At 47.0% G+C, this 18420-nt stretch overlaps 1 protein-coding gene across 1 annotated transcript in view; it reads left to right on the top strand.

Moving 5' to 3' along the window:
* Positions 1-7514: 7514 nt before the first annotated feature.
* MYO18A (myosin XVIIIA) overlaps positions 7515-18420 on the top strand; it is a 538612-nt gene continuing 527706 nt past the window's right edge. The window contains exon 1 of the mRNA XM_075333424.1: positions 7515-7609. The gene's annotated coding sequence lies outside the window, so the exon portion shown is untranslated. The remainder of the gene's footprint in view (positions 7610-18420) is intronic.

Here is an 18420-nt window from a genome sequence, read left to right on the forward strand (position 1 = left end):
CAATGGGGGGACATACAGCTCCAAAGGGAGGCATACTTCTCTAGAGGGGGGCATTCAGCTTTGAGGTGGGGGAACATACAGCTCTGGGGGTATATAGCCCTCTGGTTGGGGGACATTCGGCTCTGGGGGGGGTATACAGCACTGGGGTGGGGACAGCTCTGGGGGCGTATACAGCACTGGATTGGGGGACATACCGCTCTGGGAGTATACAGCACTGGGTGAGGGGTGACATACAGCTCTGGGGGATGCCATACAGCTCAAAGGCTATCACTCTTCCCCTCTTGACTCCAAACCCCCTCTATACCGGGAAGCTTCCAACCCTGTCTACATCTATGGAAACCTATGTCTTGCTAATACAGGGCACTAAACATTGTCAATACATTTGCATCACATTAAATATTACATGACCATACTCTGCATTATCGGGCCTGCATGCTAGGTGGCGCTGGCTGCTACACAGTCCCCGTTCAGCAACATCATCAAGCAACTACATTTTGCTAGCAGCAGTGCATTAGAATATTTCGATGACATTTACAATACAGGGGAATGCACAGCATAATAGTGGTGGTGGTGACTGTGACCACCTTCTACACTACTGGCAGCCCAGACCATCCTCACTATCAGAGGCTCTGCTGAATACCTGGTGTGCACCTAAGTCCGGCCCCTCAGGTGTACAGTGTTCTGCAGCCCAGTGGGTCTACTCCCCCTCATACCCACGAGCATTATAATACTGTGATAGGTCAGTCAAATTGCCTCACTGATTACAGTGATCAGAGAGTGAGGTAACCAAATGTCCTAAAAAACTAAGTGTCCGGCACTACTAACACACACTACGGTCTCAAAGACAGCATAGCTGCCCCACAGACCGTCACACACGTGCGTTAAATGCACAGATGTGTGATAGAGGCCTCAGGGGGAGATCTGTCACTCCAGGACAGGACAGGGGCTGAAGCTGCCGGGGAACCGAATGTCTGATTAGTCTCCCATGCGTCTTCGTTCCGGCAGCTTGTAAACTATGTGAAATACTGCATCATTTCAGAATTAAACATCTATGGCAGAAATCGTGCAGTCGGCATCTGATACATGCTGCCCGCTAAAGGCCCTGTCACACACAGAGATAAATCTGCGGCAGATCTGTGGTTGCAGTGAAATTGTGGACAATCAGTGCCAGGTTTGTGGCTGTGTACAAATGGAACAATATGTCCATGATTTCACTGCAACCACAGATCTGCCAAAGATTTATCTCTGTGTGTGACAGGGCCTTAAGGCTGCTTTCACACATCCGGTTTTTGCAGTGCGGCACAATCCGGCTTAAAAACCTGTGCAACGGATACGGCGAAAAAAAACGGATCCGTTGCATACGTTTTTCCATGTGGCCCGTCCGGTTTTTGACGGATGTGGCTTGATACTGAGCATGCGCAGTACAAAAAAGCGCATCCGGCGGCCGGATGTGGTTTTTGCCGCAGGACGCCGCATCCGGCGTCCATAGGCTTGCATTGTGAATCACGGTGCATCGTGCCGGATCTGGCGCGATGCGTTTTTTTCGCCGCACAAAAAAACGTTCCAGGCAACGTTCCATCCGGCCACCGCATGAGCTAAATATGCCAAAATCTGGCAAAAACCGGACGCAACGTAAGGCCATGCGGCACAATACGGCGCTAATGCAAGTCTGTGCGGGAAAAAACGCAACCGGCGGCAAAAAAAAGGTTGCGTTTTTTCTGCAGAGCGCCATATTGTGCTGCACGGCAAAAAACGGATGTGTGAAAGCAGCCTAACTAAAACATTTACACCTATTCTGTGGTTTGGAGCAACTATTGGGTTAGGCTTACACTGATGGAAATTGGTCTATTTTTCCAGATAAGAAAAAAGCACATCTCAATGGAGTCTATAGGTCTCCATACACTTTAGCCTAGAGTTGATCATTCGAATGTAGGTCTGAGTTTGGGGCTCCCCATACTCTTCCCTAACAGTTGGTGTTGGATGATGACGGTCTGATCCTTTTCTTTTACCTTGCGATAAGCTATTGCCAGAAAAGCTTGGCAGCGGAGGTCTTATGGAGAACACAGGAGTGCTGTCACGGGTGACAAGGGAACGCAGGGAAACCTATACTGGCCCTAAGGCTGGGGCCCCTGCCCTCAGCCTAACACCCGGAGGTACCCTTGAAGGTAGGAAGGTCCGGGCCCCCAACCTAGGCCATATCTCCTGTCCTTATGGGGAGATAAGGTATGCACACCAGTGACTATGTAAGGGGAATACATGGAATAGCAGAAACTGCTGTGTGAATACTGACATGAAAAATTCAATAGCTATATGTAAGGATGAAATGTGAAAAATGGAATCTGCATTACTGCCATGAATATATGAATAAAGAGAAATTTAGCTACTGAATTGATCAATGCAATAGAGCCCCAACACTACGCCAAAGTATTTCTCTACGTTGGGGTCCCTAGCTTATGTGTGTCCTCTCATGCAGTTAAAAAACTTACCGTGTATGGGAAGCTGAGACCCAGGCTATATATACGATGTGGATTGGCAATGGGTGTGTGTGGGGAGGGTTCCCAAACGAAAAACTACTAACAAATACAGAATAACGTTTGGAACTCCATTCTATGTCTGAACTGGGTGCAAAAACCTAAAAAAACATCCACATCCACAAATCCACATCGTATATATAGCCTGGGTCTCAGCTTCCCATACACGGTAAGTTTTTTAACTGCATGAGAGGACACACACAAGCTAGGGACCCCAACGTAGAGAAATACTTTGGCGTAGTGTTGGGGCTCTATTGCATTGATCAATTCAGTAGCTAAATTTCTCTTTATTCATATGTTCATGGCAGTAATGCAGGTTCCATTTTTCACATTTCATCCTTACATATAGCTATTGAATTTTTCATGTCAGTATTCACACAGCAGTTTCTGCTATTCCATGTATTCCCCTTCCATAGTCACTGGTGTGCATACCTTATCTCCCCATAGTGATGTTTTTTTAGGTTTTTGCACCCAGTTCAGACATAGAATGGAGTTCCAAACGTTATTTCTTATATCTCCTGTCCTTGTCCCTGATGGTAAGACCCCCCTCCACAACCCACGGGGAAGGGACAAGAACAGAGGTCTACAAACCCACCGACAAATTAAGACAAAACAGGGGTAACAACAACTGGAACACACAGCATATACACACAAAGGAGACACTAAAAGGGCAAACCACATAAAAAGGGGGGGAGGGGTGAAAACAGACTACTGGGCAACATCCATACCATACAACCAGCACACCTAGAAATGCTGCAGCAAGCACCAATGCTGCAGCCCACACAGCAAGTCTCAGAGAGAGGATTAATCCAGCTCTTTCTCCTCCTGGCCAAGCTTCCAAATGAATGAAAATAAAATGAATGAAAATAACTAGCATCCTCTGGTGGAAGTAAAGGGTATATATAGGACCTGGGTGTGGTCCCAAACAGAAACACCTGACTAGGAGTCAGAAGCTGCTGGAAGGTAACATTAACCCTTTCCTCCCCAAAGGAAAGAGAATCCATTTAATACGCAGAGGCCCACAAGATAAAGTGAGATTCTGACCCAGAATCCGTCACAAAACTCTACAACAGAGGAAAGACTTTGACAAGTGCATGGCTAAAGCTGGGTTCACACTAAGCGACAGCGACAATGACGTCGCTGTTACGTCACCATTTTCGGTGACGTAACAGCGACCTTGTAAGTCGCTGTTATGATCGCTGCTTAGCTGTCAAACACAGCAGAAGCAGCGATCATAACGTCGCTACATGTGCAGAGAGCAGGGAGCCGCGCTTAGCGCTGCCTCCTTGCTCTCCTAGGTACAGTACACATCGGGTTAATTAACCCGATGTGTGCTGCAGCTACATGTCACAGTGCAGAGAGCAGGGAGCCGCGCGCACTGCTTAGCGCTGGCTCCTTGCTCTCCTTGCTACAGTATACATCGGGTTAATTAACCCGATGTGTGCTGCAGCTACATGTCACAGTGCAGAGAGCCGGCACTAGCACCAAGAGCGGAGGCTGGTAACGAAGGTAAATATCGGGTAACCAGGGAAAGGTCTTCCCTTGGTTACCCGATGTTTACGCTGGTTACAGCTTACCGCAGCTGCCAGTGCCGGCTCCTGCTTGCTTCATTTCGTCGCTCTCTCGCTGTCACACACAGCGATGTGTGTGACAGCGAGAGAGTGACGACCAAAAAATAAAGCTGGACATTCAGCAACGACCGGCGACCTCACAGCAGGGGCCAGGTCGTTGCTGGATGTCACACACAGCGACAGCGACGGGACGTCGCTGCAACGTCACAGAAAATGGTGACGTAGCAGCGACGTCGTTGTCGTTGTCGCTGTGTGTGACACCAGCTTAACACGAGTGTTCCTGTGTTTGCGAGAGATATCTGTTGGCTGAGTCACTTATCTAATACATATGCAAACACTATGATTGGATCAAATCGTAATTTTGTTCTAATTTGTTTAGCCAAACCTAAAAGAGAATCCAAAAGAATAAAAAAGAATAATGGAAACCCTAACATTTCTCCATACGTCCCTTTGTATCCACTACTGTGTCTGCAAATCCAGATGTAAATGTAAGAATACATCAAGAAACAATTAAAAAAAATTTAATGAAATGTTTTATTTTTCTTGATATTTTACCAAGATTAGATTATATTAGCTACATTTTACATTCCCAATCATAAAAGGGGTCAAATTCTGCAGCGGGATGTTGCTCCATCAAATACATCCATCTCTACTACAAAGTTCCTCCTGGCACTGGATCAAGGTGCTCAAGGACTGGCCAGCCCAGTCACCAGACATGAACATCATTGAGCATGTTTGGGGTAGGATGAAAGAGGAAGCTTGGAAGACAAAACCAAAGAATCTAGATAAACTCTGGGAGGCATGTAAGACTGCATTCTTGGCTATTCCTGATGACATCATCAATAAATTGTATGAATCATTGTTGAACCTCATGGATGCAGTCCTTCAAGCTCATGGAAGTCACACAAAATATTAAATATGGCTCTAATAGCACCACAACTTCATTCACCAATGTTATGCAACATATCTTTGTATTAGAAGTTAATTATTTGCTTGAATTTCACATTACTTTCTGTGGGCGACAAAACTTTTGTCTTGTCAAAATCTGACCTTTCTGTGTTCATTAAATGATCAATATTTCAGCTTTGCAGCAACTTTATTTTCATAACTTAAACCAAATTAGGCATGATTTCAGCTTTCAAAAGAGTAATTTATAAAACCAATGGATGAATTTAAAGTCAGGTTAGAAGCTTTTATTTACATATGGATAAGAGACAGAACTTCTGTCAGGGACTGTACTAGAAATCTAGTATTGCAGAAATCTGTGCCAAATATTTCCACAGCATGCCTGTTTCCTAAAATCTGATCCACTGACCCGATAATCCACCAGATTAGGCTGTCCTGTGTGAATATAAGGTGCATTTACAGATACAGAAATGCCTTAGAAGAATCACGTGTGGTGAGCACCTTCCCTTCACTTTGACAATAACGGGGCGCCACATTGATGAAAAATTCTTGAGGTGCGCAATAAGTAAAAATAAAAAATATATATATATATCTGCAGCATTTCTAGATTCAGTGCATATTCCCAAGACTTTTTTTTGGGTTGCCTCAAATCTCTCAGCAAGGTCCACTTTGAGCTGTATTGTTGGTCACGGGATGTTGATCTCAATCCTGTACAAGGTCTCAGCGTCCTGGCGCAGGTACTGTCATGACGTCACTGCAATCCGCTATGTGTAGGTAGAAAATGTGTTGATCACTTGGATTAGGGGAGTAAAAATTTTATTTTTTTAAGTAGCCATTATTACTGTTACACTAGGTATGGGGAATTACCAAGTACACAGCGAAAGGGAAGGGAAACCCTGTGTCTAGGGAAGGGGGAGAAGATGACCCCTGACCAAGCCTACTGCTGGTCCTCAGGGTCCCTCACCTCCCTATATAGGTTTCTCACCTATGTATAGGTAGAAAAGGTTTTGATCACTTGGATTAGGGGAGAGTAAATTCTATTCTTTTAGTAGCCATTATTACTGTCACACTAGGTATGGTGAATTATCAAGCACACAGCAAAAGGGAAGGGAAACCCTGTGTCTAGAGAAGCAGAAGATGGTGACCCCTGACTGAACCTACTGCTGGTCCTCAGGGTCCCTCACCTCGCTAGATAGAATTCACACCTATGCGCTGAGCCGGATACCTGACCTGACCTTAGGAATCCCTAGTGCTGGACCCTAAATATGGAACGGATAGGATGAGCTCTTCGTGAATCCCACTAAACACTATAGAAGACACAAGGAGGACACACAGGGGGAAAAGCATGAATTACTTATCCACAGATGACTCAGGTAGACGTTCACCAGAGCTTTCAACAACGATACCACAGAGGAGTACAAACTACCTGCTTGCAACCATGTCTTGAAGGAACTGAAACTATCACCAGCACCAATCCAAGGAAGGGGTATTTAAACACCAAGGGAATACTGATAGTCAACAGCTGGTTGGAAGTTGGGCTCCTGCTGGGTCCAAAAGGGGAGAGATGAATCCACAAGGAAAGCTACCTATACCAATGAATACTAACAGCAAGAACAATAGAAAGTCAGGGAGCATTCTGCGCAGCCAAACGCTGTGACCTTCTATTGCCAGAAACCACATGACTGTAACCTGTGACAATTACTTTTGGAGGGGGCATCATTACTTTTTAAGGGAGCACTAGTACTTGCACTCAGGTGATATTATCTCATTATTTGTGTACAGGCGCAGTCTGTAGTTAGAGGGTGTAATATTTGCCTTGCTCTTAGCTCTGGCAGCCAGCTGTATTCCCTGCTTAGTGACTGCCTCTCTTTGTGGCACTGACTGGCACTGTCATGGGAGCCCAGCGGCTGCCTCCCGGGGGCCGCCTTTATGTGTCATTGGCACAGGGTCACCAGCCCTCCAGCAATTCCAAGACAGTCTGTAAGAAAACTATTTTTTTATGGTCTGCAAAAAAGTGCCCTGTTCTTACAGACTGTCCTGGAATTGCTGGGGGGCTGGTGACCCTGTGCCCAATGACACATAAATAAGGCGTGATTTTTGGAAATCCATACACATTATTACTGTGATTCTCATCATTTTACAGCGACGCCTTTATATCAGGATTATGCACTGTAGACGGATCACTCAGAATCACACTGATTTATTATGGTTTTCCAATGTCTCTGTACAAATTATGTCTGTCTGGATTTTTTGAAGATCTGTCCAGAAAAATAAAAAAGTCAACTTGGCCCCACTGAAGGGGCAGTGCAGGAGGCCTCTATATTGGTGCAATGTTGCATCTGAAAATTGTGCATGTGTCAGTGCAATAGAATGGTTCCCTTTTCTAGGTTATTGTACACACAGCACTCAGCAGCGCCACATTCCAGCATGATCCTGCTGGGACAGGAAGAGTTAACACAATCCGGATTGGTCATGTGACGCCATGACATCCATGGGGAGGCGGAGCTACAGTCCTCCATTATTTCTAACCAGCTAAAGAGAAAAATCCATAGAGGGAGGATCGGGCAGAGCTGTGGATGCGGGACGGTGCGCGCTCCGGCGGTATGTACGGCGCTGCAGATAGGAAGAGACGGGCTGTGCGGGGCTGCACGGAGCAGGCAGCGGTGTGCAGGGGTCCGGGCTGTACGGGCTGTGCACACATGTCCCGGTCTGCAGAGCAGTGCGGTACTGCCGGCCCTCCATCATCACTGCGTTACCGGAGCTGTCACCTATAGCGGGGCCGAGCCTGCACTATGGCCCCAGTGTCCGGACCATCGCCGTATGTGCAATGCTGTCCTGAGGGGGGAAGCAGGGCTGTGTGCAGACACACTGTATACAGAGAAAGCCGCACCACAAGTGTGTGTGTGTGTGTGTGTGTGTGTGTGTGTGTGTGTGTGTGTGTGTGTGTGTGTGTGTGTGTGGAGAGAGCACTAAACAGGACATAAAGGGTGTGCAAGCCTCAGATCACTGACTCCGTGTGCTGACAGATAGATGTCACTTACTCCAGACAGCTTTCAGTGAAATGATAACATTGAGGTTTTAAATCTCCTACATATGGGGGACAGTGTAGTGTGAGAGCACTCCAATAGTATCAATATTGTCAGAGCTAGTTTCCAATTGCAGACCTTGTACCTGTTATTGCTGGGCCCTTGGTCACACGCTATTTATATAAGTACATTGCGGGATGGTCACTATGGCTGGTGTGCTGCTAGTATTGCTGTATGTGCCAAATCCTGCAATTGGCATTTTCCCATTTGAAGAGGCTTTCTATGTCTTATTTACTGATGAGCTTTCCTTAGCTGTTTTCATTCTTATTAGCTTTAATAGGGGCTGATAATGGGGTCTGTTGTGCGGGGCCCGGCCCGTGGGGGGTCTGTTGCCTGGCGCTCAATAGTGATAACCACTCTGCCACTGTTTACATCCAGTCGATGTCCGAGTAGGTAACAGTGACTGATGTGAGACACCCATAGATCTGATATTTGGCTTATCATAGTGATCTGTCCTCAGTATCACAGTAGGTGACAGTCCCCTTTCAGGCCATATTTACAGGTCAGATGTGACAAGTATTTCACTACAGATCCTGCACCACAATTCACTTTGAACATGAGGACGAGCTGCGTCCATCCCTGTGTTCTCGGTTTCCTCTCCCCTGTTGACATGCAGAGGGATAAGCCTCCAAGTATCTGGGAGCCATGGCACTAATTTCTGCAGATTCTGTATGGCAAATCAGAGTATTGCCCCATAGTATGAGCGCGGAGCTGCCCCATAGTATGAGCGCGGAGCTGCCCCATAGTATGAGCGCGGAGCTGCCCCATAGTATGAGCGCGGAGCTGCCCCATAGTATGAGCGCGGAGCTGCCCCATAGTATGAGCGCGGAGCTGCCCCATAGTATGAGCGCGGAGCTGCCCCATAGTATGAGCGCGGAGCTGCCCCATAGTATGAGCGCGGAGCTGCCCCATAGTATGAGCGCGGAGCTGCCCCATAGTATGAGCGCGGAGCTGCCCCATAGTATGAGCGCGGAGCTGCCCCATAGTATGAGCGCGGAGCTGCCCCATAGTATGAGCGCGGAGCTGCCCCATAGTATGAGCGCGGAGCTGCCCCATAGTATGAGCGCGGAGCTGCCCCATAGTATGAGCGCGGAGCTGCCCCATAGTATGAGCGCGGAGCTGCCCCATAGTATGAGCGCGGAGCTGCCCCATAGTATGAGCGCGGAGCTGCCCCATAGTATGAGCGCGGAGCTGCCCCATAGTATGAGCGCGGAGCTGCCCCATAGTATGAGCGCGGAGCTGCCCCATAGTATGAGCGCGGAGCTGCCCCATAGTATGAGCGCGGAGCTGCCCCATAGTATGAGCGCGGAGCTGCCCCATAGTATGAGCGCGGAGCTGCCCCATAGTATGAGCGCGGAGCTGCCCCATAGTATGAGCGCGGAGCTGCCCCATAGTATGAGCGCGGAGCTGCCCCATAGTATGAGCGCGGAGCTGCCCCATAGTATGAGCGCGGAGCTGCCCCATAGTATGAGCGCGGAGCTGCCCCATAGTATGAGCGCGGAGCTGCCCCATAGTATGAGCGCGGAGCTGCCCCATAGTATGAGCGCGGAGCTGCCCCATAGTATGAGCGCGGAGCTGCCCCATAGTATGAGCGCGGAGCTGCCCCATAGTATGAGCGCGGAGCTGCCCCATAGTATGAGCGCGGAGCTGCCCCATAGTATGAGCGCGGAGCGGCCCCATAGTATGAGCGCGGAGCGGCCCCATAGTATGAGCGCGGAGCGGCCCCATAGTATGAGCGCGGAGCGGCCCCATAGTATGAGCGCGGAGCGGCCCCATAGTATGAGCGCGGAGCTGCCCCATAGTATGAGCGCGGAGCTCGTTCTTGTGTGGATCTACGGCCTCATTCACATTCATGCTGAGCACAACTTTGGGCCTTTGCTATAATGAGGATTGAACCTCCATCCGACCTCCATTCCTCCAGGCATAAAAGTGTTAAAAATGTGCAAAATGCTCTAAAATGAAAAAACAATGAAAAATGAATAAGAATAAAAATGCAAAAAAATTTAAAGAACTTAATTGTGTGATCAACGCATCAAACCTCTGAGAGCCGGGGGCCATATTGTCCTCCGCAGCCGTACAGACTTCACATCTAGGTTTTTCAGTTGTTAGATGAGACCTTGTTGGTTGCTATGGACAACGCGGACCCTTTTCCTGGGTTTTGTTAGGCCTGTGATGGCTGCTGTACAGTAATTGTCCTCTCCGCCACTGACACACACAATCTGTGGTAAGCTGGTAATTTAGTAATGCTAAGTGAGCGATTAGATGGTGTAATGATGTTCCCTGATGGCCGCGGTGACGGATCTGATGGATCTCGAGGTGCCGTGACTTATCTGTCAGAGGATTCCCGTGTCATTTCTCATGTTTTCCAGATGTTTAGATGCTTTTCGCTATCGGGAGATTGGCCTTATTCTTGGCTTGACCCTGCGGTAACCATGGTAACCTAATAAATATACCATTCCCCCCATACAGCTCCAATCCCAAATATCTGCTCTTTTCTGAATTATGGCCGCCCCATCGACTCTTTTCAGGAACAAATTAAGGGGGACTGTTTTTGCTCAAAAACCCTACATTCCCGTATCTTTATAACTATGCCACCAATACCCAGTCATCGAACCCAGCTCTAATTTTTTGGGGGGGAAGTTTGGATATTATTGTAAATTGATTGCCATGCAAAGTGAATGTACATGTGATCTCAATGGGGAGAGTGGAGTAAAACACTACCGGACGTCTCTGGCAGTGACTGCTTACCTTCAGAGGATATGTCATGAATGTCTAAAAGATGCAGGTACCACATATGGGACCCGTACATTACTCCAGAACGGAGTCCTCCTTATCTCCTGTTACCACGGATGAACAGATGATGGCCACCACCAGGTGCAGCTTTCTCCATTCACTTCTATTAATGTTTCCAAAAACAGCAGAGCAAAATGGCAGCTACCTTTCCAGGGGCAGAGATCTCAGTACTGGTGATGAGTGAGCACTACCATGGTCGGGTGGTCCGTACGCTAAACAAGCAGTCGAACGCTCAGACGGGATTGAATTGAGCAACAAGACAATTGAAGTCAATGGGAAACTCAAGCATTTTTCAGGAAGATCTTCTGGAAAAATACAAGTTTTCCATTGACTTCCATCATACTTGGTACTCGAGTCAATTCCGTCTGATCGTCCGACTGCTTATTTGGACTCGAGTACCGAGCATGGTAGTGCTCAGTCATTACTAGTTACGAGTACCCGAGCATGGTAGTGCTCAGTCATTACTAGTTACGAGTATCGACTACCCGAGCAATGTAGTGCTCAGTCATTACTAGTATCGACTACCCGAGCAATGTAGTGCTCAGTCATTACTAGTTACGAGTACCGACTACCCGAGCATGGTAGTGCTCAGTCATTACAAGTTACGAGTATCGACTACCCGAGCATGGTAGTGCTCAGTCATTACTAGTTACGAGTACCAACTACCCGAGCATGGTAGTGCTCAGTCATTACTAGTTACGAGTACCGACTACCCGAGCATGGTAGTGCTCAGTCATTACTAGTTACGAGTACCGACTACCCGAGCATGGTAGTGCTCAGTCATTACTAGTATCGACTACCCGAGCAATGTAGTGCTCAGTCATTACTAGTTACGAGTACCGACTACCCGAGCATGGTAGTGCTCAGTCATTACAAGTTACGAGTATCGACTACCCGAGCATGGTAGTGCTCAGTCATTACTAGTTACGAGTACCGACTACCCGAGCATGGTAGTGCTCAGTCATTACTAGTTACGAGTACCGACTACCCGAGCATGGTAGTGCTCAGTCAAATACTACTCGGCACCATTCAGAATGAGGAAGCGGTGGGACTAAATTGCTGTGATGAAACAACCCCTTTAATTTGCCTCGGAGTCCACTTTTGGAAAACTCCTTTAGTCTGTGTGCGCATGGTGCGTAATTTCATGCGTTTACGCTGCATATGGCATATTGCGTGCCGCGTCCCCAGCACAATCTATGAAGATTGTGCATAATCCAGCCGCATGTTGCATTTCAGAGCGCAGCGATTTGCATGCTGAAATTTTGATCCAAATCGCTGCGCTCAAAAAAAGCAACGTGTCACTTTGCTGTTCAAAACGCTGCGTTTAATTTGCATAAATTTGGGCAAAAACTCAGCGTTAAAGAAGCAACATGTCAATTGTTTTTGCCATTTTTGGCTGCGTTTCCCATCCATTCAATTTAATACAAAACTGCAGCGTTTCTAAAAGCACCGGAAAAGCACTAAAAACTCATGAAAACCGCAAGGTGCGCATAGGCTACTTTCTTTGCGTTTTACATGCGTTTTTAAAGCCAAAAGAAGGGTCCTTGCTGCCAGAGGATGCTTTTTGAACTGCAACTACCTCGACGCAAAGTGCGCACATAGCCTTAGGCTAAGTGCCTACGATCAGTGTTCACAGCGTTTTAGATGCTCTGCGTTGTACAGTACAGGCACAGTGGTTTGGATTTCTAGAAATCCCATGCCCACTGTGCTTGTTTTTCCCGCAGTGTAAACTGACCTGCCAAGCGGCTTTCTGAACCGCAGCATGTCAATTTATGCTATGGAGCGGAGTGTTCTCCACAGAGAGAACAGAGACCGCAGCGGCCCAAACACTGATCATGGACACGGGCAGCTGCGGTCTCCTGCAGAGAGCACTCGTGGTGCCACAGGAGAGGACCTGCTGCGCCCAGGATGCAGCATATCAGGAACGTGGGCACGTACCCTTATCATTCGGGCAGCGCACGCCCCATAGTTTGGCTTTGAAAGATGAATTTTACTGAACGAGCCATCATCCAGGAGGCTTACAGGTGTAACTTATTTCAGCTGTATATTAATAACACAAAAAGTTCAAAAGGGTAACAGATTGCCATTAATGCATTTTTTTTTAGGTGAGGGGGAAACCCCCTTAATAAATCTGCCCCAATATTCCTGAAGAGCTTGTGTTTGGCCGCTCTCTAGTGATAAGTTCTACTAGGAAAATCGTAAACCACCATGACTACAAAGATAGATTCAGTCGTAGTGATGACAAATGTTGCTATAATTCCATGAGGATGTTGCAGGGCTGTGTCATGCGATGACTCGGTTTGTCCTTTCTTGCCCCATAATTTCGGAGGACGTCTGGCTGTCACTCCTTGTTGCTGCTTGTCTAGGTGGCTCTACCCCATCCACTTTCTCATTGTTGTCACTTACGTCCAGAGTTTCCAGGGATTGAAGCAAATTCATCCACAAGTTGTTGGAGGTGTGGGAATGTCGCTGCAGACGTGAGATCATTCCCTCTTGTCAGCGAAATTAGTGAGTGAGGAAACCTTACATGGTTCACCGTGTTCTGGAGTCGACTTTTAAGTCATAAATGACCGAGTTATAATGACCGGGATCCTCCTCTCAGATAATGGCGTGGACTAGATTCCTCAAATTGCTGCTGTGCACGTCACCGCTGCCCCTACCTGCACATATGCAGTGTTTATGTAGACGTTCATATATGTTTCTTATGAGAAAAATTATGAAACAAATTAACTTTACTAATGCACAGATTTCTGCTTTTTTTTTTTTCTACTATGAAGCAAGTTGTCGTAGATCCGGTTGACTGATGACTATTCTCATGTAATAAGGTCTTTGTTTTACTCCCTGTTGTGGCTGAAGAACACTCGCTGGTTGAATGGATTAATTAGTAGTTTTGTTTCTAAAGGTACCGTCACACTTTAGCGACGCTCCAGCGATCTGACCTGGTCAGGATTGCTGGTGTGTAGCTACATGGTCACTGGTGAGCTGTCAATCAGGCAGATCTCACCAGTGACCAGCCCCCAGCCACGCGTGGAAGTAATGCTGCGCTTAGTAACTAAGGTAAATGTCGGGTAACCAAGTGCTTGGTTACCCGATATTTACCTTGGTTACCAGCGCACACCGCTTAGCGCTGGCTCCCTGCACTCGTAGCCAGAGTACACATTGGGTTAATAAGCAAACCGCTTTGCTTATTTCCCCGATGTGTACTCCGGCTACGTGTGCAGGGAGCCAGCACTGGTAGCCTGAGAGCGGCGGACGCTAGTAACCAAGGTAAATATCGGGTAACCAAGCAAAGCACTTTGCTTGGATACCCGATATTTACCTTGGTTACAGCTTACCGCAGGCTGCCAGAAGCCGGCTCCCTGCACATTCAGATCGTTGCTCTCTCGCTGTCACACACAGTGATGTGTGCTTCACAGCGGGAGAGCAACATCCAAAAAATGAACCAGAGCAGTGTGTAACGAGCAGCGATCTCACAGCAGGGGCCAGATCGCTGCTCAGTGTCACACACAGCGAGATCGCTAATGAGGTCACTGCTGCGTCACAAAAAACGTGATTCAGCAGCGATCTCGCTATGTGAGAAGTACCCCTTAGGGCGGCTTTGCACGTTGCAACATCGCACGTGCGATGTCGGTGGGGTCAAATCGAAAGTGACGCACTGTCGGCGTCACTTTCGACATAGTAGTGTGTAAATGCTAGATGATACGATGAACGAGCGCAAAAGCGTCGTTATCATATCATCGTTGCAGGCTCCGACTTTTTCATAATTATGCTGCCGCGACAGGTACGATGTTGTTCCTCGCTCCTGCGGCAGCACACATCGCTGTGTATGAAGCCGCAGGAGCGAGGAACACCACCTTACCTGCCACCGGCGTCTATGTGGAAGGAAGGAGGTGGGCGGAATGTTTACATCCTGCTCATCTCCGCCCCTCCGCTGCTATTGGCCGCCTGCTGTGTAACGCCGCACGACCCGCCCCCTTAGGAAGGAGGTGGGATGCTGACCAGAGCGACGGTCGCAGGGCAGGTGAGTGCATGTGAAGCTGGCGTAGCGATAATTTTTGCTACGCCAGCTATCACAAGATATTGTACCTGCGACGGGGGTGGGGGACTATCGCGTGCGACATCGCAGCATCGGCTTGCGATGTCGCAACGTGCAAAGCCCGCCTTAGTCTCTTGTATTGGTGGTGATATCCCTGTCCTCTAGATTGACGATAACTTGGGGAATGGTCCTGATAGCGGGGCTCGGCACCGTCTGAATGGAGCAGTGGTTCCACATGCACCCCCCCCCCCTTTTGTAGAACTCTGTTCTTTGGCTCAGTCAGGGTCCCAGGATCAACCAGCAATTATTAATTTATCATGTATACTGTTGTGTGTGATCACTCTATAAATGTGCGCTCCATAAAAAAACGGGTTATTGTCAAATTACAAGTGCTTTATACTGTCAGTTTCTAATAGTTTACCAAATGAATACAAATATCTGTTATCAAGGGTTGTTGCGCTTTATGACCCACATACCAGATACGTTGCGTATGTTCTCGGTGAACTCTGAGCTGCCATTATAAGACATGTAATCATGGTAGTTCTCGGACTTGGCCCAGTCTGATGATACTTATCTCTGAATACGCCTTTGTGTCAAGCTTTTGCGAGGATGACGAGGCATTCTAATGAGAGTTAAAATAGCTGAGTAGGACTCTTTATTTATATTGGGAAATGTATTACCTGGTTATATGTCTTTTGACATTACATTCGAATAGTAAAGACCTGGTATAAACAGAGTGGTGTTCAATGGGCAAAATCAATGATTGTCAGCCGCGAATGTAGAGCGTTCCAAAATAAGATATATTGATCGTGTGGATGGCAACATGGACTAAAATGACCCCTGTGCTCCACATCACTGGGGAGATCACAGCTGGGTGTGGAGACTTTTTTTTTTTTTACAACACTCGTTCACGATTGTCTTGCATGTGAATGTATCCTTTACCGGTCAGTGGACTCCTGCTTCTGATAATATGAAGCCTCGCTGTAAAATGTTGTTGTCTTTTCCATGAAAAATTATACTTTTATCTATCAAATAAGTTGCGTAATGAATAGAAAATATAGTCCAGACATTGACTGGATTCTAAATAATGATTTTTTACTTGAAATAATAATTTTCTCTTCACACTTTGCTTTCGGCACAGAATGCTCCTTTACAGCAATTCCAGCTTTGCAGACCTTTGGCATTCTAGCTGTTAATTTGCGGGGGTAATATGGAGATATTTCGCCCCATGCTTCCCCCTCCCACAAGTTGGATTGGCTTGATGGGCACTTTTTGGCACCATACGGTCAAGCTGCTCCCACAACAGCTCTATAGGGTTGAGATCTGGTGACTGGGCTGGCCACTCCATTATAGATAGAATACCAGCTGCCTGCTTCGTCCCTAAATAGCTCATGTATAATTTGGAGGTGTGCATTAGGTCATTGTCGTGTTGTAGGATAAAATTGGCTCCAATCAAGTGCTGTCCACAAGGTATGGCATGGCGTTGCAAAATGGAGTGATAGCCTTCAAAATCCCTTTTACCTTGTACAAATCTCCCACTTTACCAGCACCAAAGCAACCCCAGACCATCACATTACCTCCACCATGTTTGACAGATGGCGTCAGACACTCTTCCAACATCTTTTCAGTTGTTCTGCGTCTCACAAATGTTCTTCTGTGTGATCCAAACACCTCAAACTTTGATTTGTCTGTCCATAACTTTTTTTTTTTTTTTTCCCCAGTCTTCCTCTGTCCAATGTCTGTGTTCTTTTGGCCATATTTAATCTTTTCCTTTTTATTAGCCAGTCTCAGATATGGCTTTTTCTTTGCCACTCTGCCCTGAAGGGCAGCATCCCGGAGTCACCGCTTCACTGTAGACATTGACACTGGCGTTTTGCGGGTATTATTTAATGAAGCTGCCAGTTGAGGACTTATGAGGCGTTAATTTCTCAAACTAGAGACTCTAGTATACCTGTCTTGTTGTGCAGCGGGGCCTCCCACTTTTCTTTCTACTCTGGTTAGAGCCTGTTTGTGCTCTCCTCTGAAGGGAGTTGTACACACAGTTGTAGGAAATCTTCAGTTTCTTGGCAATTTTTCACACGGAATATCCTTCATTGCTAAGAACAAAAATAGACTGTCGAGTTTCACATGAAAGTTCTCTTTTTCTGGCCATTTTGAGAGTTTAATTGAGTCAACAAATGTAATGTTCCCGATTCTCAACTAGCTCAAAGGAAGGTAAGTTTTATAGCTTCTCTAATCAGGAAAACTGTTTTCAGCTGTGTTAACATACTTGTACAGTGGTTTTCAAGGGATTTCTAAACATCTGTTAAGGCCCAGTCACACACAACAACTTGCCAGCGATCCCGAAAACGATGCGACCTGATAGGGATCGCAGGTAAGTCGCTGGGAGGTCGCAGGTGAGATGTCACACAGTCAGATCTTACCAGCGATGCAGGAAAGACACAGGTCGCAGTAGCGACCTGTATAACGACCTCAGCAGTCACTGTGACCCTGTCACACAGTGTCAAACACAGCGATGTGTCCTGCCCAGCAGGACATCGCCTTTGAAGAAAATAGCCTGGACCATTCTGCAATGACTAGCGATCTCACAGCAGGGGCCTGATCGCTGGTAGATGTCACACATAACGAGATCGCTAACGGGATCGCTACTGCATCACAGAAACCATGACTCAGCTGCAATCTCGCTAGCGATCTCGTTATGTGTGACGGTACCTTTTTATCCTACTAACACAGTTAGCAAACACCAGTAGAACACTGGAGTGGTGGTTGTTTGAAATGGGCCTCTATACACCTATGTAGATATTGCATTAAAAAACAGACGTTGGCAGCTGGAATAGTCATTTACCACATTAACAATTTATATAGTGTATTTCGGTTTAATTTAATGTTAGCTTCATTGAAAAAAAAATGTACTTTCCTTTCAAAAATATGGAAATATCTAAGTGACCCTAAACTTTTGAACTGTAGTGTAATTTTTTATCATTACGAATTAAGGTCGTAATTGAAAAAATAAATGAATAAAACCTGATTTCTTTATCGTTCCTATGGGAGACCCAGACATTGGGCGTATAGCTTCTGCCTCCGGAGGACACACAAAGTACTACACTAAAAAGTGTAGCTCCTCCCTCTGAGCATATACACCCCCTGGATAACCAGATCTAGCCAGTTCATTGCTTTGTGTTCAGGAGGCATACATCCACACATGCATTCTCATCTGATTTTTCATTTTTGGAAAGTTTTTGAAGAAAAGCGGGTCCAAGACTGGACTCCCGGCATGTCCCTTCTCACCCCACTGTGTCGGCGGTGCTGTTAAGGTTGATTCCAAGGCTGGAGCCTTACATGCCGCGCTCCTTCACCATCCCTCGGGCTCTGGCTTGAAGTGGGAGCCAGCACGGTTCTCCATGCTTTGCAGGAGACCGGTCTCCATCCGCAGCCCTTCAGAATCCTGCTGGACGGAGCACTCATCCTCAGGGACTTGGAACCCTGCGTCTCAGCAA

Source organism: Anomaloglossus baeobatrachus, chromosome 2 (genome assembly GCF_048569485.1).
Source record: "Anomaloglossus baeobatrachus isolate aAnoBae1 chromosome 2, aAnoBae1.hap1, whole genome shotgun sequence".
Lineage (NCBI taxonomy): Eukaryota > Metazoa > Chordata > Amphibia > Anura > Aromobatidae > Anomaloglossus > Anomaloglossus baeobatrachus.